Below are 24,194 nucleotides of genomic sequence, written 5' to 3' on the forward strand. Positions count from 1 at the left end.
TCGCGGGTAATTAATTCCCGTACCAAAACGCGTCGTCGGTGCGTTCGTTCATTCACGACGTGGTGCATGGAAGGAATCTCGTGCATTATCGTATCGTGGCATCTGGCTCGCACCATGGTTCCCTGAAGATGTTTCCGAGCTAAAGCCACTAGCTTAGCTTTTATCCTTTTGCGTTCGATCCAGACGTCCTGTCCCGGCGGACCATCGTCCAGGTCGCGCAGCGCTGCAAAATAAAAGTCGGTCGTACTGCGGCGCCATTCTGCCATCTCCCTGCTATATGAGATGAACGTACGGCGAAGCGACGGTTTAGCACAAGTCAGCCACCAATCAAGCTTCGTCGCATACCTTCCAACCCTTCGCTGGCACATCGTCCATGTCTCAAGGATCCACTGACGGCATTCAGGATCATGTAGATGTTGAATGTTTAATTTCCACGGGGCCCTACTGTTCCACACCTTTCTACGGGGAAGAAGCACCGTACAGATGTATGCGCTGTGATCGGAAAATGCCAATGGCCAGCGTTCCGCGTCCTGGAGATCATTTGCATGAGCCCGTGAGATATAAATGCGATCTAACCTGCTCGCCGAATGACTTGTCACATAGGTGTATCCCGGTGAATCTCCATATCGTAATTCCCACGTGTCACTAATTAAAAGATCGTTGACAACGATTCGCAACTCCTGGCTGATGTTTGCTTGTGGCCATTGGTCTTTCTGGCTGAGAACACAGTTGAAATCTCCACCAATTATTACACATTCATAACGTCCATGGAAAAGTGGAGCTATGTCTTCTGCATAAAATCGCGCCCTTTCCCGCCGCCGATTGTTTCCCGACGGTGCATAAAGATTGATGATGCGTGTCCAAAACGTCGTGAAAGCCATTCCCCTGGCCGACGGAAGGTAACACACGTTTTCCACTGGGAAGCCATCTCGCACGTAAACTGCCAAGCCACTCCCATTGTGATCTCCATGAGACGAATAGGATTGGTAGCCTGCGATGTATGGGAGTGTAGCTATGTGGACTTCCTGCAGCAAAGCAATATCCACATCAGATGCCCAAATCGTTTCCTTCAGTAGGTGTATTTTGGCCGGTGAACGCACGTCATTTATATTTAATGTCGCAATACGGTTCGCGTGGCGTTGAATCGCACTCTGTCGAGGCGCAACAACATCTCCCGGCATCGGCGCTGGGGGCTGAGTTATAAGACGTTCTCTCGCCCCTCTCCCTTTTGGAGAGCCAACTGGTTGTGATTCCTCTTCAGCATCACTACGTCCCGGTACCGTCAATGTGACAGACCGCTGCGGGTCTGATCGAACAGTTTCCATTGCCTCATCCTGTTTCGTAGAGGCTGTTGTGTCGCCTTGGTCCACAGGCACATCGTCGTCGGGGCAAGGGGAGTCATCTCTAGATGTCGTGCGGCGACGCCGTTTCCTTCTTTTCGGGGAACGTTGTTTGCGTGATCTTCCTTCCGTGTCCTCAGATTGCAGGGACTGCCCGACAGAAAAGCATCCGTAGGAACTGGAAGTGTTTCGAGTCCCATCGTTGTACTTGGCGGGAGTTCGGTCGAAACTGATGTTGTCGTCACAGAGTGCGTTCCAGACGGAACAGCATCCGTAGTGGCTGGAACTGCTTCGTGTACTATCGGTGTGCTTGGTGGGAGTTCGGTCTCATCTGATGTTGTCGCCGTAGATGGTATACTCGATGGAGCAGTATCCTCTGACATCCCGACGTCTGCTACAAGGTTTCGGAGAGTGCCATCTTGATCTTCCACCGGGGCTGTGTCCTTTCGGTCATCAGCGGACGCAGTGAGGGCTTTGGCAGAGGTGATCGGTAGTACTGTCATCGCCGGCGACGGCTCCCGCACATATGAAGGCAGCTGCGTAATCCGCCGTTGCATACAGTTCGACCTGAGGTGTCCCTCCTGGCCACAGCCAGAACATGTACGTGGTTGACCATCGTAAATCACCACCGCCCGACAACCACCAATTGTCAGATAGGACGGTACATGCTTCTGCAGATCAATAGTGATCCGTCGCACTCCGTTAAGAATGGGGTAAGTGGCGAATTGTGTCCAACGTTCTGCTGTGTGACCATGTACCGTGTCGTATGGCTTAAAAGCCTCAATAACTTCGTTAGCTGGGAGGTCAAATGGCAGCTCAAAAACACGTATTGTCCGTACACCCAGACCAGCATGTTCTACAGTTACCGTGCCGACATTCCCGTCACTATGGCAAAATCGGAGACCTGCTTTTGTCGCCTGTAGAATTCTCTCACACGCCGCGTCATTTAAAATCTTAACATACACCCATACACCGTGGGACTAACGATGGACAGGTGAGTTCCGACAATATCGTTTGGCGGTATCTTGACGTCCTCTCGATTGAATCGTTCCACTGCTAAAACCTTTGGTCGTTCGTAGTCGTTGCAGAAATTGAATCGTAATGTAGTTTTCCTGTACTTGTTCGCCATGATTGTTGTCACTAGCCCGCGCGCAGACTAAGTCCACAAGTAAACAAACACTCGCACACGCCGCACAGGCGGAAGTATCGGACCTCCGCTTCGCACGGCCGCTAGCGCCGAACTGACAAACCCTAGAAACATTACAAAAGCGAAATATCTAACCACCCTTTTCATCATACTAGTTTATGTACTTTCTGGGGTTACTCGACAAGTACAAAACATCAGCCAACACATATATACTAACGTGCTGGTAAAATATAAATCGTAATTGAAACTTCCTGGCAGATTAAAACTGTGTGCCCGACCGAGACTCGAACTCGGGACCTTTGCCTTTCGCGGCAAGTGCTCTACCATCTGAGCTACCGATGCACGACTCACGCCCGGTACTCACAGCTTTACTTCTGCCAGTATCCGTCTCCTACCTTCCAAACTTTACAGAAGCTCTCCTGCGAACCTTGCAGAACTAGCACTCCTGAAAGAAAGGATATTGCGGAGACATGGCTTAGCCACAGCCTGGGGGATGTTTCCAGAATGAGATTTTCACTCTGCAGCGGAGTGTGCGCTGATATGAAACTTCCTGGCAGATTAAAACTGCCCGCGAAAGGCAAAGGTCCCGAGTTCGAGTCTCGGTCGGGCACACAGTTTTAATCTGCTAGGAAGTTTCATATCAGCGCACACTCCGCTTCAGAGTGAAAATCTCATTCTAAATCGTAATTATTTAACATCTTTACCTCGCTTGCTTCAAGCCGTCTGCTTCCATCTTCTCCTAATTCCTATATTAATCTGACACTTGGTGGCTTCACAGAGCACACCATAAAAACACCTTACTCTATCCTATTTCGCTCACACACAACTACGCACTACTGCGTGGCAAACACTCTCTTACTGCAACACTAGAATCTCAGACCAGAAGCAGTATCTTTGGCTCTGCGGCCGCGCACAGTCAGCGATCCGCATTATAAAGCCTATCATGGTCATACATCATTTATAGTATCATAGCTTCATTTTAGATTACATTAATAATACTATCATGTTCGGACGCCACATAAAAGTGTACGCCAGTAGACTCTTTTTATGGCGCGGCTGTAGATTAACATGGATCCGCTCAAAGAAATGCGAGAACGAATGCTCACCAAAGTTGAATATGTGTCATTACAAGAAGGACCGTGGTGTCGTCATGAAATCAGTACTCGGACTCCAACAGTTTTGGTGCCTGCATGGCGTACAGCTTTTCCACTGGTGAAGAGGACCCTTAGAGGGAAACGGCCAAGCAGCCGCCAAGTCTATCAGTGGCTGACGTCAGCCGTCTCCTCGGAACCACGGCGCTCCCTCGGGCAGCGGCGCAGACGGTGGACACAGGAGGCGACGGACGGAGGCCGCTCCGCTCACGTAGTGCCTGTGGGCGGGGATCGATCCGGGAGCCAGCGGACCGCCGCTGGGACTCACTGCTACCATGGCGAGCCGTCCTGGCTCGGGACTTGAATACAGACGGGCAAGTGGTACGCGGTGTACTTAAGGCGTCCTCAGACGGACGAGAAAGCGTCCGTGAACGAGGAGCTGGTAGCGCCTTATGACGTCCCAACGAAGGATTTCACATTACAGAGCAGTCCGTAAAGTGAAACACTAAAGAAGATAGGTTAGATGATTGCTTCTTGGAAAGGAACGTGGCTTACGGGTTGCAAATTCGCGTTCTACGTCACAAGCAAAATTTCGGATACGCCGTTTTTTCCTGAAGTTCATATTTGGTTCAATTTATGATATAACTTACGTCCGATGAACATAGAACGTTTCAGAGCGCCAACATTATAAGGATATCTAGAAACCGTGACGGTATTTGTGTGATGTGAAGTAATACAAGGGTTGGAAATTTAATAGTGACAACTATTTATTTGCAGCTCGTGCAAAATAGATATGCGTTTCAAACTGTTCCTGACATTCAAAGTAGTCACCTGCATTGTGTATATACCGTTGCCAGCGATGTGGAAGTCGTAGGATATCATTAGCAGTGCCAGTTGCGTTGACAGTTGGAGCGGAGCGGTCTATTGCCCGACGAATTTGTAGCAGTTCTGAAGAGAATGCAGTGAAACGTTTCCTTCAGTTTAGAAATAGAGTTGAACTAACGAGGGCTTAAGTCAGGTTTGTGCAGTGGGTGGTATAGGATTTAGCAGCCCCATCAGTCAAACAAATCAGTAACAGCTTGCTTTGTCCTTTATTATTTATGTTGGCTACCTTGTATTTTCAATTGTTCTAGCTTGTATTGTTGGCTGTTTTGTATTTATGGGTTATTATAGAATGCAGTGTTGATTTGAAATTGTGTGAAAACAGTTCAGTACACTTCCAGTGGCCGGCCAGGGTGGCCGTGCGGTTCTAGGCACTACTGTCTGGAACCGCAGGACCGCTACGGTCGCAGGGTCGAATCCTGCCTCGGGCATGGATGTGTGTGATGTCCTTAGGTTAGTTAGGTTTAAATAGTTCTAAGTTCAAGGGGACTGATGACCTTAGAAGTTAAGTCCCATAGTGCTCAGGGTCATTTGAGCCAACTCTCCCAGTGTGCATTGTTTGGTGTAGACATGTCAAAACGGAAAGGCCAAACTTTTGTTATAATTATTGCTAGGGATTAACAGAAAGTTATGCGGAAAAAAAATGATAGCGTTGTTGAAGATGAATATGAAATAAATGTTTAAAGTTCGGGAATGCTTTAGAATGACAAGAGGAAACGCCAGACGTACAAGAAAGTGGAAATTAAGGTGAAAATAAGAGTGACAGGGACAGTAAACACAAGTGTTGTCTCATTGCTAAAAGTGGTACACTCCTGGAAATTGAAATACGAACACCGTGAATTATATTGTCCCAGGAAGGGGAAACTTTATTAGCGCATTCCTGGGGTCAGGTACATCACATGATCACACTGACAGAACCACAGGCACATAGACACAGGCAACAGAGCATGCACAATGTCGGCACTAGTACAGTGTATTTCCACCTTTCGCAGCAATGCAGGCTGCTATTCTCCCATGGAGACGACCGTAGAGATGCTGGATGTAGTCCTGTGGAACGGCTTGCCATGCCATTTCCACCTGGCGCCTCAGTTGGACCAGCGTTCGTGCTGGACGTGCAGACCGCGTGAGACGACGCTTCATCCAGTCCTAAACATGCTCAATGGGGGACAGATCCGGAGATCTTGCTGGCCAGGGTAGTTGACTTACACCTTCTAGAGCACGTTGGGTGGCACGGGGTACATGCGGACGTGCATTGTCCTGTTGGAACAGCAAGTTCCCTTGCCAGTCTAGGAATGGTAGAACGATGGGTTCGATGACGGTTTGGATGTACCGTGCACTATTCAGTGTCCCCTCGACGATCACCAGAGGTGTACGGCCAGTGTAGGTGATCGCTCCCCACACCATGATGCCGGGTGTTGGCCCTGTGTGCCTCGGTCGTATGCAGTCCTGATTGTGGCGCTCACCTGCACGTCGCCAAACACGCATACGACCATCATTGGCACCAAGGCAGAAGCGACTGTCATCGCTGAAGACGACACGTCTCCATTCGTCCCTCCATTCACGCCTGTCGCGACACCACTGGAGGCGGGCTGCACGATGTTGGGGCGTGAGCGGAAGACGGCCTAACGGTGTGCGGGACTGTAGCCCAGCTTCATGGAGACGGTTGCGAATGGTCCTCGCCGATACCCCAGGAGCAACAGTGTCCCTAATTTGCTGGGAAGTGGCGGTGCGGTCCCCTCGGCACTGCTTAGGATCCTACGGTCTTGGCGTGCATGCGTGCGTCGCTGCGGTCCGGTCGCAGGTCGACGGGCACGTGCACCTTCCGCCGACCACTGGCGACAACATCGATCTACTGTGGAGACCTCACGCCCCACGTGTTGAGCAATTCGGCGGTACGTCCAGCCGGCCTCCCGCATGCCCACTATACGCCCTCGCTCAAAGTCCGTCAACTGCACATACGGTTCACGTCCACGCTGTCGTGGCATGCTACCAGTGTTAAAGACTGCGACGGAGCTCCGTATGCCACGGGAAACTGGCTGACACTGACGGCGGCGGTGCACAAATGCTGCGCAGCTAGCGCCATTCGACGGCCAACACCGCGGTTCCTGGTGTGTCCGCTGTGCCGTGCGTGTGATCATTGCTTGTACAGCCCTCTCGCAGTGTCCGGAGCAAGTATGGTGGGTCTGACACACCGGTGTCAATGTGTTCTTTTTTCCATTTCCAGGAGTGTATATTACGTTCAGCTGACCCGCCACAGACAACTCGACTGAGAGGGCACAATTTAATTACTGTGTCTCCTGACTTGACTACCCCATCTCACAGTATTCAGCCAGTGAACAAAGCTTTGAAATAGTTCATTGATAAACATTTGGTACTAATTATTGTCGACCGCACGAATAAAAGGGCTCAATGTTTTTTATGATGAATGAAATAAAAATACCCGAATATAATGTAATGGCATGTACAAATACTGATAAAATATATATCATTCTTATGACAATAGGATCCATAAAAGTTATAGAGCGAAATTTTCCTTGCCACTGTGTCTAGAGTTAGTATTCATCAGTTGTCATCATTTATTAGATTTAATGATGTAAGTTCAGGATCCAGATTAAGAGAAACTGAAAAATTAGCAGCAATAAGAGTTTTGTTAAACTTTTTTCTACCCGTTGCAAACCCAAAAGTCCAACAACAGTCCTTATTCAAATGTGATTGTGGAGCAACTACATGTTTCCTTGCCACTGTGTCTAGAGTTAGTATCCAGCAGTTGTCATCATTTATTAGATTTAATGATGTAAGTTCAGGATCAGAATTAAGAGAAACTGAAAAATTAGCAGCAATAAGAGTTTTTTTAAACTTTTTTCCACCCATTGCAAACCCGAACGTCCAACAACAGTCCTTATTCATATGTGATTGTGGAGCAACTACATGTTTCCTTGAGACGGCACTCTCCTCATTTTATGATAACCAGTCTTCTGACTGGTTTGATACGGCCCGCCACGAAGTCCTCTCCTGTGTCAATCTCTTCATCGCAGAATAGAATTGCAACATACGTCCTCAGACATTTTCTCGATGTATTTCAATACCTTTTCGTGATGTCTTAACAGATGTCCTACCATCATATCACTTCTCCTTGTCAGTGTTTTCCAAATATTCCTTTCCTTTCCTCTACTGTTCTGCACAAAAGCGTATGAATTGGTAAGGGACAAAACTTATGCTAAGGACAACGAACACACACATTCCCGAGGGAGTCCTCGAGCCTCTGGCGGAAGGGGCCGCGCAATCCGCCAAATGGCGCCTCAAAGCGCTTGGCCACTACGAGCGGCGATTCTGCACGGCACCACCTTATTCCTTACTGTATCAGTCCACCTAATTCTCAACATTCTCCTGTAGCACAGCATCTCAAATGCTTCAAACCTCTTCTGTTCCGTTTTTCCAAAGCTCATGTTTCACTAAAACAGTACTGTGCTCCAGACGTACTTTCTCAGAAATTTTTTCCGCAAATCAAATGCGATCTCAAACCACAATGACTCATACTAGTAGATTTCTTTTGGCCAGGTATGTCATTTTTGGCAGTGTTAGTCTGATTTTTGTGTTCTCCTTGCTCCGCCGTTATTGGTTATTTTACTGCCTAGGTAGGACAGTTCTTAATCTACTTTGTGACCATCAATCCTAATGTTCAGTATCTCGCTGTTCCCATATCTGGTAATTCTCATTACTTTCGTCTTTCTTCAATTTGCTCTCAATCCATATTCTGTACCAAATACAGTGTTCATTCCATTCAGCATAGCTTGTAATTTTTTTCACTTTCGCTCAATATACGAAAGTGATCAGCGAATCGTATCATCAACATCCTTTTATCTTGAATTTTCATTCCACTCCTGAACCTTTCTGTTATCACCATCATAGCTTCTTCGATGTTCAGATTTAACGGGATACGAGAAAAACTGCATCCATGTCTTCGGCCACCCCCCCTTTTTCTTAGTCCGAGCGCTTCATCCACTCTTGTCATTCCCTCTCGATTGTTGTCCAAATTGTATATTACCGGTCTCTCCCCATAGCTTACCCCATTTTTCTAAGAATTTCGAATGCCTTACACCATTTTACCTTGTCGAATGCTTTTTCCATGTCGACAAATCTTATGAACGAGTCTTGAATTTTCTTCAGTCTTGCGTCCATTATTAACAACGTCGGAAATGCCTCTCTGGTGCTTTTTTTACCTTTTCTAAGGCCAAACTGATAGTCATCGAGCACATCCTCAATTTTCTTTTCCATTCTTCCGCATATTATTCTTACCAGCAATTTGGACCCTTGAACTGTTAGTGCAATAATTCCTGCACTTCTCAGCTCTTCCAATCTTCGGAATTGTGTGTATGATATTTTTTCGAAAGTCGGGTGAATTGTCGCCAGCCTCATAAACTCTATTCACCAACGTGAATAGTCGTTTCGTTGCCACTTCCATCAATGGTTTTAGAAACCCCAACGGAAAATTATCTGTTCATTCTGCCATATTTGATCTGAAGTCCTCCAAAGCTCTCTTAAATTCTGATTCTAATACTGGATAACCTATCTCTCTTACATTGACTATTGTTTCTTCTTGTAGCACATCGTAAAAATCTTCACCCTCATGGACGCCTTCAATGCACTCCCTCCTCCTCTCCACTCACTCCTGTGCATTTAACAGTAGAATTCTCCTTGGAGTCCTAATGTCACCACCCTTGTTCTAATATCGCCGAAGGTTGTTGTGACTTTCCTATACGCTGAGTTAGTCTTTCCGACAATCATTTCTTTTTTCAATTTCTTCACACTTTTCACGCAGCCATTTCATCTTAGCTTCTCTTCACTTCCATTTTATTTCATTCATCAGCAACATGTCTTTCTATATTCCTGAATTTCCGTGAACATTTTTGTATTTCCATCTTTCATCGATCAACTAAAGTATTTCTTCTGTTAACCATGGTTTCTTCGCAGTTAGCTTCTTCGTACCAGTGGGTTTTTTTTCCAGCTTCTGTGACTGCCCACTTTAGAGATGTCCATTCCCCTGCAACTGCACTGCCGAGTTATTCCTTATTACTGTGTCTATAGCCTTAGAGAACTTTAAGCTTGTCTCGTCATGTATTAATACTTCTGGATCCCACTTCTTTGCGTATTTATTCTTCCCGACTAATCTCTTAATTTTCAGCCTACTCTTCATTATTACCACATTGTAATGTGAGTCTGTATATGCTCCTAGCTATACTTTACAATCCAGCATAATGTAATTTAACTGAAATCTTCCCGTATCACCAGGTCTTTTCCAAGTATACATCCTCTTCTAGTGATTCTTCAACAGAGTATTTGATGTTACAAGCTGAAATTTATTACAGAACTCATCCAGTCTTTCTCCAGTCTCATTTCCTGTCCCAAGCCTTCTGCCCCTTCCCGTACAACTGCATTCGAGTCTCCCATCACTATTAGATTTCCATGTCCCTTTATGTACTTTGCTACTCCTTCAATATCCTCATATACGTCCTCTGTTCCTTCATCTTCAGCATGCGAAATCGGCATATATACCCGAACTATCGTTGTCGGTGTTGGTTTGCTGTCGATTCTGACAAGAACAACCCTATCACTAAACTGTTGACTGTAACACACTCTTTGCCCTGCATTTGTATTTGTAACAAATTCTACTCCCTCTATATCATTTTATGTTGCTGTTGATATCATCCTATATTGATCTGACAATAATCCTTCTCGTCCTTCCCTTGCAATTCACTGGTCCCTACTATATCTAAATTGAGCCTTTGCATTTCGCTTTCTAGATTTTATAGCTTCCCTAGCACACTCAAGCTCCTGTCATTCCACGTCCCGCTTCGTAGATCGTTATTCTTTTGTTGCTTACTCAGTCTTGTTCTTATGGTTACCTTCCCCTTGGCAGCTCTCCCCCCTCCCTTTTTTGCCATTGGAGAGATCATCATGACACTTTTTCAATTACAGATCGCATTTCCTGTGGATACACGGTCCAGTGGTTTCCATTGCCTTGTGGGTCCTCGGGCCGTTGATCATTGCGGATTCTTCCTCCTTTAGGGGCAGTTCACACCCCAAGGAAAAGAGAGTTCCTCAACCTCTGTCCACTCCTCCTTCTTTGACATAGCCTTTGGCATAAAGAGGGTGACTTCTTATGCCCGAAGTCCTCGGCCAACAATACCGATTATAAATGAAATTTAAGCAGTGACGGACATTTTGATTACTAATCAAAGATGCTACTCCTAGACCACTAGCCTTAGGCCAGTTCCCTTTAGAGTGGCTGTGTCGTCGAAACTGGAAAAATAAAGCATAAGAATCTGGACGATGGTTGACGTATTGCAAACTTACAAGTTTATACCAGAAAATTGAAAACGCAAGTCAGATGGATCAAGGACAACGAGTTGAGTTTAGGGGGAATTAAAAGTCTGAATTGTAGAGGGACGCGTGCTATGGAAGTCTGTGCAGTTGTGCAAAGCCACTGTGTCAGCTTGGCGTAGTGGTTAGCGCATCTGCCTAGTGAATAGGAGACCCGGTTCGAATCCCAGATTTTGTACAAATTTTTAAGCGATCAAACTTTGTAACAAACCATATTATATTTGTGATTTGAAAGCGTCTGCGGGTTGTCTCATAAGTTCGTTTGTTTTGCTAGCGCGTCACATTTACAGCGCCTGTAAATCATGCACCCACTCTGCCCCCTCCCCCCTCCTCCCCCAACAGGGTAACACAGTTGCCCAACCGGTCCTACGACGTAGAGGCCAACAAGCTGACGTGCGACTGGATATATCACTGTATTTTAGAGCCTGGCTTTGGATGGAACAATGGAAAGCAAGAAGGAACAATTCCGACATCTTGTGGTGTTCTACTATCGTAAGGGGAAAACCGCCTAGCAATGCCTATTGAAGATTTTTGCTGGGAACAGGGACGCTGCAGTAACGGCTCGAGCACGTCAAAGGTGGTTTAGTCGATTTCGAGGTGATAATTTCGCCCTAACAGACAATCCTCGATGTAGGCGGTCAACAGTTACGGATGTGGAACGGCTTAATGACATGATAGTCAACAATCCACGAATCACATGGCGGCTGTTGACATTGGAGCCCAATGTCGCTCGTGCTACTGAGGCCAGGAACCTGAAGAAGCTGAGTGCGGGTTATCTGCAACTCCTTACTGAGACGCAGTCAGAATGATCCTTTTCTGAAACGGCTCTTCACTGGAGATGACAAGTGGATCGCGTACAACAACGCCCGGAAGAGTGCATCGTGGCCCAAGACAGGGTAGCCACCAACATCCGTTATTAAACCAGGGCTGCATCCGAGAAGGGTCTGTTAAGCATCTGGTGGTGTTGCAAAGCCATCCTATGTTACGATCTTCTTCCGAATGAGACTACTACTTCCGAGAGATAGTGTTGGCAGTTTTAAAGTTTCAAGGCAGCCACTGATACGAAACGACTAGATTTGGGTCACGATGTCATCTTACACCACGATAATGACAGCCCTCAAACCTGTATGGTGACCTGTCAAAAACTGCGTTCTTTTAAATGGGATGTGCTATGCCGACCGCCGTATTCGTCAGACATTGCTCCCTTTCCTCCTTCATCATTTCAGTTAGCTGCAGAACTGCCTGAATGGCAAAGGCCTCACCTTCCTGGAAGACTGCAGACTGGATCTCTAAGAGATCATCTGCCTGAAAACCCTAACATTTAGGAAGAGTGACATTTATAAGCTTCCAGAGAAATGGCAATATATTGTCGACAATAATGATGTAAACTGCAGGAAATAAATTGTTTGAAAACCCTTACGCCTTATTTAGTTATATGGTGCACGACCTTGGTTGTGAACTTTGTAAGTTGTAAGTATACGGGCCTACAGTCACTCTGTCGTAGCTGTTCTGCGGGGAGGTATGTTCCTAAAAAGCGTTCTTTGTGATTCCACTGTAACGAAATACGAACGAACTTGTGAGACAACCCAACAGTTTCATTTATAAGGAAACCTTAAGCCGGATATAAATCTCCAATATAATCTAACAAAATGCGGTGTGGATAAAGTGGATTAAATTATCGGCGAATATTCCACAAATGACACAAGAAGAAGATCGTCGTTGTTCTGCTCATGAAACTGACAGAGGATTCCTTAATGCGTTCATATTATGGAAGACGAAACAGTACATGGAAAGGAAAGTCCTCAGACTGAAGAAGATACTTTCCTCTAAAACTTGGAAAGGAGCTAGTAATTTAACATGTGAAGAAGAGGATACAAACTGCAGTCACGGTACACAAGTAACTGATGCCATTGGAAATCTGATATAGGGAATGCAGTTCTTTGAGAGTAATATGTTTTCGTAAGACGTCACATCTAAAGTCATAGTTCCTTACGCATGCGACCATCAGCCTAGAGAAAAAGTCATCCGATTTCAGCATCCAGTAGCTATCAATTGCTGAAGCTCGTGCCCCCAGATTTTGGTCATTGTTGGGCCGGAACGGGGATAATTACGTTTAGCGGCATTCCATAAAAACCGCATGTTTTACGTTATGCCGCTGAAACCACCTATTCTGCGGTATTAATTGCTTTACCGTTTACGTGAAATTTTCCTGTTACTAAATATCAGTAGTTTCACGTCAAAGTATAAGCAGCAGAAGCGTGACGTGTGTTATAATGAATTTTCAGTCAAGAGGTAGAGCTTAAACAAACATGTGTTCTGCATTGAAATCTGAATTCCAGCTGTTAGGGGGAACATAATTCTCGGGGGAAGTTAGCACCAGATCGGACATGAATTGGCTTCACTGAATTATCGTTTCATAGTGGTACGTTACAATGTCTACAGAGAAGCCCTTCAAAAACCATTATAACATCCCTTGCGAAAGCATTTGCATTATACTGTCTTCTGTAGCGAGAGATGCAGGGCACAGCAATACGGTATTTGTGAAACAGTCGCGTAATACACAAGTATATAAACGAGAAGAAGTCGCCGAAGATTTTTGGTGCTAATTAAAAGAGATTCATTCTGTCGTAGTGCGAAAAGGTAGTTTCCCTTTTGGTAACTTTGTTGTCAAATGAAGTCGGATTGAATATTTACATTATACTTAACCTTGACTCTAACCATTCCTCTGAACGTACCCCACTAAGAAAATTACGCAACGGGCTGCCTAATTCGTACAATCACAATTTTCCTAACGGGTTAAACGGATATGTCGTATTTATTTGGTCCTATTGTTGCTCTCAAGTGGTGAATTGCGGCAAAATTTCTCTTCTGGAAACACGTGTACCACCAATTCTGCGAAACAAAGCTTTAGTGGACAGAAAACTATTATATGAAGAAGTTCTAATAGAGTACTGACGAAACAAGTCCCTCAAAAGTCTTGCAGGAGGAAGAGACAGATTAGCGTAACATCTACTACAGCATTGAAGAATTGCTTACTTGTTTTTGCACAGGAGGAAAAAAATACGAAGAGAACGCATTGGAAAGGATGTAGGGTGAAGTAGTTACGTGGGGATCAGAACACCATCACTAGATGGGAAAAGATGAAACACAGCGTCAAACAATTTCAGAAACTGACCGCGGAAAAAAATACCAATGTGTTTGCCGTTATCTGCAAGATTAGATAATACATTATTCAAATAATTTTTTAATACATTCCTGGAAATGGAAAAAAGAACACATTGACACCGGTGTGTCAGACCCACCATACTTGCTCCGGACACTGCGCGAGGGCTGTACAAGCAATGATCACACGCACGGCACAGCGGACACACCAGGAACCGCGGTGTTGGCCGTCGAATGGCGCTAGCTGCGCAGCATTTGTGCACCGCCGCCGTCAGTGTCAGCCAGTTTGCCGTGGCATACGGAGCTCCATCGCAGTCTTTAACACTGGTAGCATGCTGCGACAGCGTGGACGTGAACCGTATGTGCAGTTGACGGACTTTGAGCGAGGGCGTATAGTGGGCATGTGGGAGGCCGGCTGGACGTACCGCCGAATTGCTCAACACGTGGGGCGTGAGGTCTCCACAGTAGATCGATGTTGTCGCCAGTGGTCGGCGGAAGGTGCACGTGCCCGTCGACCTGGGACCGGACCGCAGCGACGCACAGATGCACGCCAAGACCGTAGGATCCTACGTAGTGCCGTAGGGGACCGCACCGCCACTTCCCAGCAAATTAGGGACACTGTTGCTCCTGGGGTATCGGCGAGGACCATTCGCAACCGTCTCCATGAAGCTGGGCTACGGTCCCGCACACCGTTAGGCCGTCTTCCGCTCACGCCCCAACATCGTGCAGCCCGCCTCCAGTGGTGTCGCGACAGGCGTGAATGGAGGGACGAATGGAGACGTGTCGTCTTCAGCGATGAGAGTCGCTTCTGCCTTGGTGCCAATGATGGTCGTATGCGTGTTTGGCGCCGTGCAGGTGAGCGCCACAATCAGGACTGCATACGACCGAGACACACAGGGCCAACAGCCGGCATCATGGTGTGGGGAGCGATAACCTACACTGGCCGTACACCTCGTCGAGGGGACACTGAATAGTGCACGGTACATCCAAACCGTCATCGAACCCATCGTTCTACCATTCCTAGACCGGCAAGGGAACTTGCTGTTCCAACAGGACAATGCACGTCCGCATGTATCCCGTGCCACCCAACGTGCACTAGAACGTGTAAGTCAACTACCTTGGCCAGCAAGATCTCCGGATCTGTCCCCAATTGAGCATGTTTGGGACTGGATGAAGCGTCGTCTCACGCGGTCTGCACGTCCAGCACGAACGCTGGTCCAACTGAGGCGACAGGTGGAAATGGCATGGCAAGCCGTTCCACAGGACTACATCCAGCATCTCTACGATCGTCTCCATGGGAGAATAGCAGCCTGCATTGCTGCGAAAGGTGGATATACACTGTACTCTTGCCGAAATTGTGCATGCCTTGTTGCCTGTGTCTATGTGCCTGTGGTTCTGTCAGTGTGATCATGTGATGTATCTGACTCCAAGAATGTGTCAATGAAGTTTCCCCTTCCTGGGACAATGAATTCATGGTGTTCTTATTTCAATTTCCAGGAGTGTATAATATGTGATGTCGATTATTTTCTGGATGTGCCTATCTGGTAATGTACCGTAATTTAACTACTTTTGCTGGAAATTTATCTGTTTGATAGGCAGACCACAGCGATAAACACATCATTACTCATCACTTTCACATTTGGATGGTCGCAAACAGATGTCTGCCAGACAAATACATTTCCAGCAAAATTGCTTAAATTTCGTCATATAACCTCATAGTATTAGAACCCACGACGAAAAGTGTCGATGCATAGCAATATGGCCGCAACTATATAAAATCGATAGGTTCGCTTAGTCTAACCCAAAAAAGACTAATTTCAAAAAGTTTTTTACGTTAAGTCTGGCCTGACTGCAGTTTCAAAAATGTAAACAGATTTTACTGAATTGTATCGCAATAATACGTCTTATTTTTTGAATGTAATTGAATAATTAGATTTAAGATACCAAAAACGCGTTTTTCAGACGTCTGTAGCATAGCGCAAACTTTGGGAACCAATTCAAATAATAAAACATGAAACAAAAACCCAAAATCATAAGGTCTTTATACCTATTTTACTAGCGCATTCCATTTTGAGACCGTTTTAAAAATACTAAAAAATGTATTGATGGGTAATAACACATTACAACCTAAAACTGTTAGAGATGGTAAAAAAGTCCCAGAAACAAAATAATTTAATATCTTACGAATTTAGTGCAACATCTTACAAATGAGACAACTCTCCGATACTCGAAATTTATTACAAGATGGTATTGATGCTTGAGAAAGTTTACGTTGCAAGCCAATGAATAAGCTGCAATCCTCAAAATCTGACATGATTATTAGGAAGATTACTCTACACCATCTTGCAGAAGTATTTTTTTAAATAAATTTCTCAGAAAGACAGTTGGGTAGTGTTAAAAATACAGTTTATTTAAAGGCAAAAAATGTAAATGTTTTTAATGCTGAAGTCATCTTCACTGTCACCACAATGAAAATCATTCTCCAGGTTCTACCAATTTCTTCAATGTCTTCTCTGGAAAACTAATATAATTAATCAAACTCACTGAGTTATATTACAGTAAAATTGGTGTTAGCTAAAATTTTGTTGATGTTGATACTTCATCTAAAATAACATCATTTATTTCTGGTAATTGGCTACCGGAAGATCACGAAAAATCGTGATGTTCCTCGTTGTCACACCATTCGAAAACTGTGGGGCATAGGTCTATTAGATTTTTCGTCTGAACGTTGCTTCATATTTGCGAAATAAACTTTGTTCTCAGTTCTGTTTTCTGCAGCGGTAGATTGCACGCGACAGAATTAGCTAAATCGAGGTTCACAGTAGCTGAAGAATGATTACTTTTCATTTCATATCTTTCTGTAATAATACTTAATCTAACCGAATCGACATCATTAATTTTTTTCATTTTGTAATCTGTACTTTAATTCTTCTAAGACGTTCAGTACATTTACCGTATCAGAACTGTATCTGCCTAAATCTGTGAAAGCCTTTTCGTAGCACGTACAATTTTTTGGGGTTGTCAGTGGCGTTTCTTTTTCATTGCGGTAGAAAGAAAGATTGCAACTATAGCCGGATCCTAGAATGAAAAGCAGCTAACGAATGCAGATAGTGTACGCATTGCCCATCGAAGCGAATCAATTATACAAATGCATGATGTCTGTTCTTTCGGACATGTCCGAAAAAAGCAGATCCGCGCATACATATGTCTCCATTTGCTTTCTGCAAATTTTATTACGAGTGTTCACATGAAACTGGTTAGCGAGACTGACTTCGCCAATCCATTTGCTAGCAAGTTTCTTTAATGTTTCCTTCCTGTTTTCCCATTCTAAAAGAAAAAAAGACTGCCGAAGAATGTGCTGTTCTAAAGACACTTTTCAGTACTTTGAGCATTTTTATAGTTTGTCAGGGCTACAAAATATCATGACGAGTTGTCAATTTCTCTGATGCTTCTGAATGCTACTGCTGCCATTGCTGGCAAAGGAAGCAACAAATCAACAGTGAGGTATTTGGAACAACATTTACAACAACCCTCCGGAAGCTGCACCCGATGTTAATGACGTGGTGAAGCACACGCATCTACTTTCACTGTTGGTAGTTCCTGATGACGTAGGATACCCTTGAACACGGAGGCGTGTTGGTAAGACCTTGCACTTGTCAGGAGGGACTTATGTTCGCATTCGTATCTGGCCATTGAGACTTCGTTTTCCCACTCTTATCCTAAACTGTTCCTAATTATAGCTCTTGCTTATCAGTTGCGTTTCCTTGCTAATATTTGTACATTTGAAACGCAATCCTTAATCAGTACGTATGCGCCAACATGCGCTACCTAAACATTCCAAAATACCGCGCATGAAAAAGGAGTTTTTGCAGGGGCTCTATTGGTGATAGAAAGGTAGATTCAAGTGTTCTGTACACACTTCTTTATATGTAGGGCAACCACAACCGAAAATTTGTTTAAACAAGACCGTTGCCCCTGTCATAGAGTACAGGGTCAAAATTTGATTATGAGTTAGTCCCATATTACGTATTACACATTTCCTCCATCTTAGACAAACGGAGCAAATAGGGTGGTTTTTTCTGTATTACATGTGGTCTACTGTATGCCTTAAGGACTTACGGAGGCACAATTTAATTCATGGTCGGGTTCCGACAAAAGCTTAAAAACATTGTGTTTGGGCACATAAATCGAGCCGTGAATTCCAAGACGGCTATGGACAGCAAAAGGCTAATTCCTTTACCGTTTATTCCTAAGACACTAGAATAGACTTGAAAATTTTATTGATATTTTTATCCAGAATGAGACGAGGTACTGGCCGAATTAAACCTTTGAGGACGGGGTGTACTTGGATAGCTCAGTTGGTAGAGCATTTGCCCGCAAAAGGCAAAGGTCCCGAGTTCGAATCTCGGTCCAGTAAACAGTTTTAACCTGCCAGGAAGTTTGATATTTTTATCCGTTACTGAGATAAAGAGGTTCGCCTTTGTTAACTAGTACACGTAAAATTCTTTGCCAGACCACAACATAGTTCACAAAGTGACGTTACAAGGAGAAATATGCTATAGAGGGTCTCCATTGTCTTCAGGATTTTGGGTACTCCATCTTTTGAAGCATACGCGAAACTGTTCTGCGCATTTAGTATGAACTATAACGTAAAACGTTTGTGTTATTTGTGTTATTTCTATTTCACTTATACCCATAAAGTTCTTTTCATATGAGTGGCTTGCCCTGCTTTAGGAAGGAAAAGACGAAAGCAGCGGAAAATGTTCCTATTGGAGCACAAACACGGATATCTATTTGTTAATTAAAAATCTCTAACTGAAATATGTGGTCTGCCTCATTTTATCTTCCTCAGCCACTTTCAAAGTATTTCCAAAAAGTTTGGCATGCAGACATATTCGCACTTTTTTTGTGTTCAGAGGAGAGGAAATAGTGGCAGCTGGAAGGAGACGGAAAAGCAAGAAATACCGTAAGATAGCACGCATCGATTGTGGTTTAGAAAGAGCCAAGAAGATAATACTAGTGTGAAAGGAAGAGACACACGCAGTGGGACGTAGTTGATGGAGACAAAACATGTTAGGAAGGGAGTGGAGGAAACAGTGCTGGTGGGAAGGAAATAAAGAGAACGATAAAGTGGAAGTGGATGAGAATCAGTGATATAGAGATAATGATTATGACAATAACGAGGATGGGAGAGACAGTGACATGAGAGGCGATAGCAAGAGTGGGAATGAATTAATTAGAGGAAAGTGCAGTATTGGCAAGGAATGAATGAGACAATAGCTGTAAGATAGGACAATAGGGCGGCAGAGCAGTGAGAGGAAACAATATTAGTAGAACGGAATGTTGTACTTATAACGAAGCAGACTGTGGCTGTGAGACTGGGGACGGTGACAAAGCGACACAAAGAGATAATAGCAATGGATTGGTTGGTTGATTGTTTGGGGAAGGAAACCAGACAGCGTGGTCATCGGTCTCATCGGATTACGGAAGGATGGGGAAGGAAGTCGGCCGTGTCCTTTTAGAGGAACCATCCCAGCATTTGCCTGGAGTGATTTAGGGAAATCACAGAAAACCTAAATCAGGATGGCCGGACGCAGGATTGAACCGTCGTCCTTCCGAATGCAAGTCCAGTGTCTAACCACTGCGCCACCTCGCTCGGTAGCAATGGATTGGGCTGAATGAGTGACAACGAGCAACCGTAGTGGTCGCGCGGTTCCTAACTGGAGCGCCTAGAACCGCTCGGCGAGCGACTTACAGCGATGGACTAGTGGTTGTGAGCAAGTTTGGGTTAACGGAGCTTGCGCAAGTGAGAGACGAGTTACATGTTCGCATGCCAAAATTTTTGAGAATTATTGGAAGGTACTGAGGAAAGGAGAATGAGGCAGCTAGTACATTTGAGTCAGTCTCTTAAATAAACAGAAGCATATTCTCCAGTGTCCAATAGGAGCATTTTTCCGCTGGTTAATTTATGGCCCAGTATTTTCAGCACACAGTGATCCCATGACCTCCGTGGAGCAAGCACGGAACCATGTCTTCAGATGACTGTAATTGAAGATCCAGTGTAGTGACGGTGATGTCACATATGAAGAGGGCGGCGAGGTACTCCTTTCGAGTCCCCCTGTCATCGGATGAGCGGAGACCAGCCCTGTGAGAATGAGCCGTTAGCGAGCGGTGCTTCGTCTAACTCCGTGGTTTCGGCGGAGCGCCCAGCCGCCGTGTATAATGCAGCAGCCGCTCGCTTCGCTTACTCTGGGAATCTGTGATGGAGGCTCGCGGGTTCTTGCTCTGAACTATGCGGGCGCCCGAGGCACCGCAGTGCCACCGGCTTGGCCGCACTAACTGCTCCAGCGGCGTGTTTAACGTTCCTTAATAGCCTGCACAAGTTATGGAACGTGCACACTGATCGATGTCGCGTTAAGGTGATGTTCTTCACTACCAATTCAAGTTCGTTTACCCGCTGGCGTTCCAGGTAAAATGGAAGTAGCGAAACAACTTCATCACTCATTGTGTCTGGATAAAGATATATAAATTTTTGTTTCTTAAGATATTACTAACCATTGTTTTACAATATTTCGACTGGCTTTCATTTTAGACATTTGCCATTTTCGGGGTCGGAACTATATTTAGTGTTTAAGCTAATTCTGATTACTGAATTAATTCACTGTATCTAAAGTCGATAGAATATAACAGTTAGTGTTATACTGACTATAAGGTGTTTGAGCCTTCATGTCAGCACACACTAACATTTTCACAATATTAAACATATTGATTGGCTGTGATCTTGCAACCGTACGTTATATATATATATATATATATATATATATATATATATATATATATATATATATATATATATATATATATATATATATATATAGCCACATCGGCTGCACAAAATTTTTGTGAGTTGACCATTGTTTCAATTGCCCTAGTTCAATAGGACCTATGGTCAACTGACAAAAACTTTGTGCAACCGACGTGGCTGTATATACATCCTGTAATTTTCACAAAAACTTGGAATTTTGTATCTGTTGGAGCCTCGAACAGGGTATGTAGTATGCTACCAATTGCGGTTCTCCTATACTATCAGGACTAACAGTCAAATGCTCACTATATACCCTTCTTAGGTTACAGGCTCTAAGCTGGACTTTCCTGCTTCGAGTCTCAATCCGGGACACAAATTAAATTTGTCAGAAAAGTTTTGAACGTAGAAGATATTTTACAGCGAAACCTTTACGAATAATTTGAAATGGGAAACCTACGAAGTCGCCCCTTTACTATACAGACACTTACATACATTGATTCTGGTGCATTACCTCTGTTCTTAAGTTACTCGTACAATACATAGAATGCAAAAATGTAACTATTTGAACGTTGAAGACCTTTTCGCTTGACGGTCCATCATATATAGTCTTTTTATGAATAAATTAAATGATTTAGGAGCTTCCAAAGTTAAATGCACTATGACTGTCAATTTTAAAGTATTTTTCGATGGACCGATCGAAGTATACGACAGACTTCCGAAAATAACAGAAGAGCACATTTTCACCTGTTCCGATTTATTAATGTTACTTCTGACACTAATGATTGCAGGAATAGCCGTGTGAAATATAATTAGAGGCGATAACATATATCAAAACTAGAAGAAATATTCTTACCAATATGTTTTTTGACACCCCGTAATTGTCTCCCACTGCGACACAGAAGCTAAACACTAGGCTTAAACGTGTCTATAACCTTATTCCATAACGGTACCCTCGGGCTCAACGACGTTTCATACTGCAAGGTATCGACATATGCGAAAGTGGGCCAGAGCTCAGAAGTTCGTGTGAGGTGCAAGATGGGTTAATGACGTCACATTGGCACATGTCACCCATTTTTTGACGCCTCTGAAAGGGTCAGAATCGCAACGCCTAGCGTTGAAATCACGGGGTATTCTTAAGAATGGGCTCAGAATCGACACGACAAAGCTTCAAGGGGTGGCTTAAAGGTTGTCAGGGAATACGCCCCTTATCTTGGAGTGTTGATTCTGACACATTTCGTGGTCGAAAACGACAGTTCGGAGTGTGATAAGCAATAGGATGATGTTCTTGTCTGCCTTCGATACTGCTGACACCCCCATTCCTCGGATGTTCAACCCCTTTCTAACGACATTGTGGTGCTACATTCCCAATCAATATGATAGATCACCTTTGGGACACAGCGCGAACGCAATTTTTGGGCATCTGGAATCGAGGATCTTTAAGGTGTTGCCTGCATGCAAGCGACTCAGACTACTTCGTAGGTTACCTCTGTAAAGGCTCATTTTAGAAATAGTAAAATTGAGTGGGCACCACTGAGGATGTTGCTGAAATGGGGCTACTGGTAGTCTCTGAGTGGACCCTTTGCTTCTTTATTCACACATGTGTCAATGTTGAGCCTCTCCAACCCCGCTTCAAAACTCCACCCACTATCCCTCCCAGGATGACTCTACAGGAGGGCTGGGGCTGCAAAGGCATTCTCACTCTTTGCTACTTCAGATCATGTACGATGGTTTTGAAAGGTCCCTAATGGTTCCAACCTGTAGACAAGAGCTACAATTGTGATCGCACTGCGCTCCTAAGAAGTGTTAACACTCTGAAGGTGTCGACACAAGCGAACAAAAGGCCAGAACTCACAGTTCGTGTGACATGTAACGTTTGTTAATGACGTCACATTGGCACCAAATTTCAGCACAATTCTATCCAGCACCATTTTAGACCAGTCACATGATTGAAAGGTCGTCACCCTCGTTCGTACACACATTTAAATTCCAGCAGACGCAGTGTAGACGCTGATACAGAAAGCATTAAAATACTATAAAAAGCACCCAAAGGTAATGCACTCAATAATTTGGAAGAAGTTATAGAATAGGGAGTCACAGCGTGATAAAAGAGCAGACAGATTTTAATAAAAATTTTGACGTTCTATATAATTTGTTGTGAAGTTTGAGTGCATTAACAGACCAACCCCCAATCCCGGCCTACTTTTTTATTGACTCCACATATGTTACGTATTGGTTTCCTAAGTCTGCTAAAATCACACGAGGGCCGTATAGGTACAAGTACATGAATTAATACAAATCGATTTTTCATTTTAAAATTTACTTACTACATTAAAATATCCTTAATCTAATTTACATTTTATTCATGTTTTCACTAATGTGCCATATATCAAACAGAGTGCGCTGTCATTGTTCTTTGAGCGACACCTGACGGCGTTTAATAATTTACCTTCTTATCTGTGACTGCGTAGCCGCCAGTATGCACATACACTTTTTACCAGTATGTACTATTTGACGATATGCATTGTATTTGGTATGAGACATTTAATTAAAGTGTTTGTACTCTATTAATTGTGAGCATTTTTAAACCTGTGATCTTCTGAAATAACGTGCGTCTCATGGTTATTTCCTTTTCTTGCGGGATATATTTTGCTAGGATTTGCAAAGAATTGTACATTCCGTGTAAGTACCTTTTGTCTCATGACAGATCCGATAAAGGCAATTGGCCGAAACGAAGAATCGAAAAAGAAAGAATAAAATCAGACCTAGACTCAAAATTATTCTGTGCTTATAAAAGGAAAATGAATTCTTCTATCCTAAAAGTATTTGCGAAAAGCGTCCTGGGATGAATATGTATTCATGTAGAATATGTGCTCTTCAGAAATTAGATGCTGATTTTGAAATTAAAGCTCTGTAGTCCTATATGTAAATTAAAATTAACCACAGCCGGCCAGTGTGGCCGAGCGGTTCTAGGCGCTTCAGTCTGGAACCGCGCGACCGCTACGGTCGCAGGTTCGAATCCTACCTCGGGCATGGACGTGTGTGATGTCCTTAGGTTAGTTAAGTTTAAGTAGTTCTAAGTTCTAGGGAACTGATGATCTCAGATGTTATTCCCATAGTGCTCAGAGCCATTAGAACCATTTTTGAAATTAACCATATGTTTATAGCTTCATTCCTATAGAGGATAGTGTCATGAAATCGGCTGAATACTTTTGAAAAACACGGTGCTTTTCTGATCACAAGCCAATACTCCTACGAAATCTAAATCCCCAAGAAAAGGATCGTTATTCAAAGAAACTTGTACTCTGCAGAGTAATGTTTTAAAAGCTCTAACCGAGCGAGGTGGCGCAGTGGTTAGCACACTGGACTCGCATTTGGGAGGACGACGG

General features: G+C 44.2%; 1 protein-coding gene and 1 non-coding gene across 2 annotated transcripts in view; both read left to right on the plus strand.

The window, feature by feature from the left end:
• Positions 1-24,194, plus strand: part of LOC126284071 (calcium/calmodulin-dependent protein kinase kinase 1) — a 1,500,861-nt gene that overhangs the window by 216,088 nt on the left and 1,260,579 nt on the right. The window lies entirely within an intron of this gene.
• Trnal-caa (transfer RNA leucine (anticodon CAA)) lies at positions 18,346-18,420 on the plus strand. Its single transcript has one exon. It is a non-coding gene; the product is annotated as a tRNA-Leu (tRNA).

This window comes from Schistocerca gregaria, chromosome 8 (genome assembly GCF_023897955.1).
Source record: "Schistocerca gregaria isolate iqSchGreg1 chromosome 8, iqSchGreg1.2, whole genome shotgun sequence".
In the NCBI taxonomy this organism is placed as follows: domain Eukaryota; kingdom Metazoa; phylum Arthropoda; class Insecta; order Orthoptera; family Acrididae; genus Schistocerca; species Schistocerca gregaria.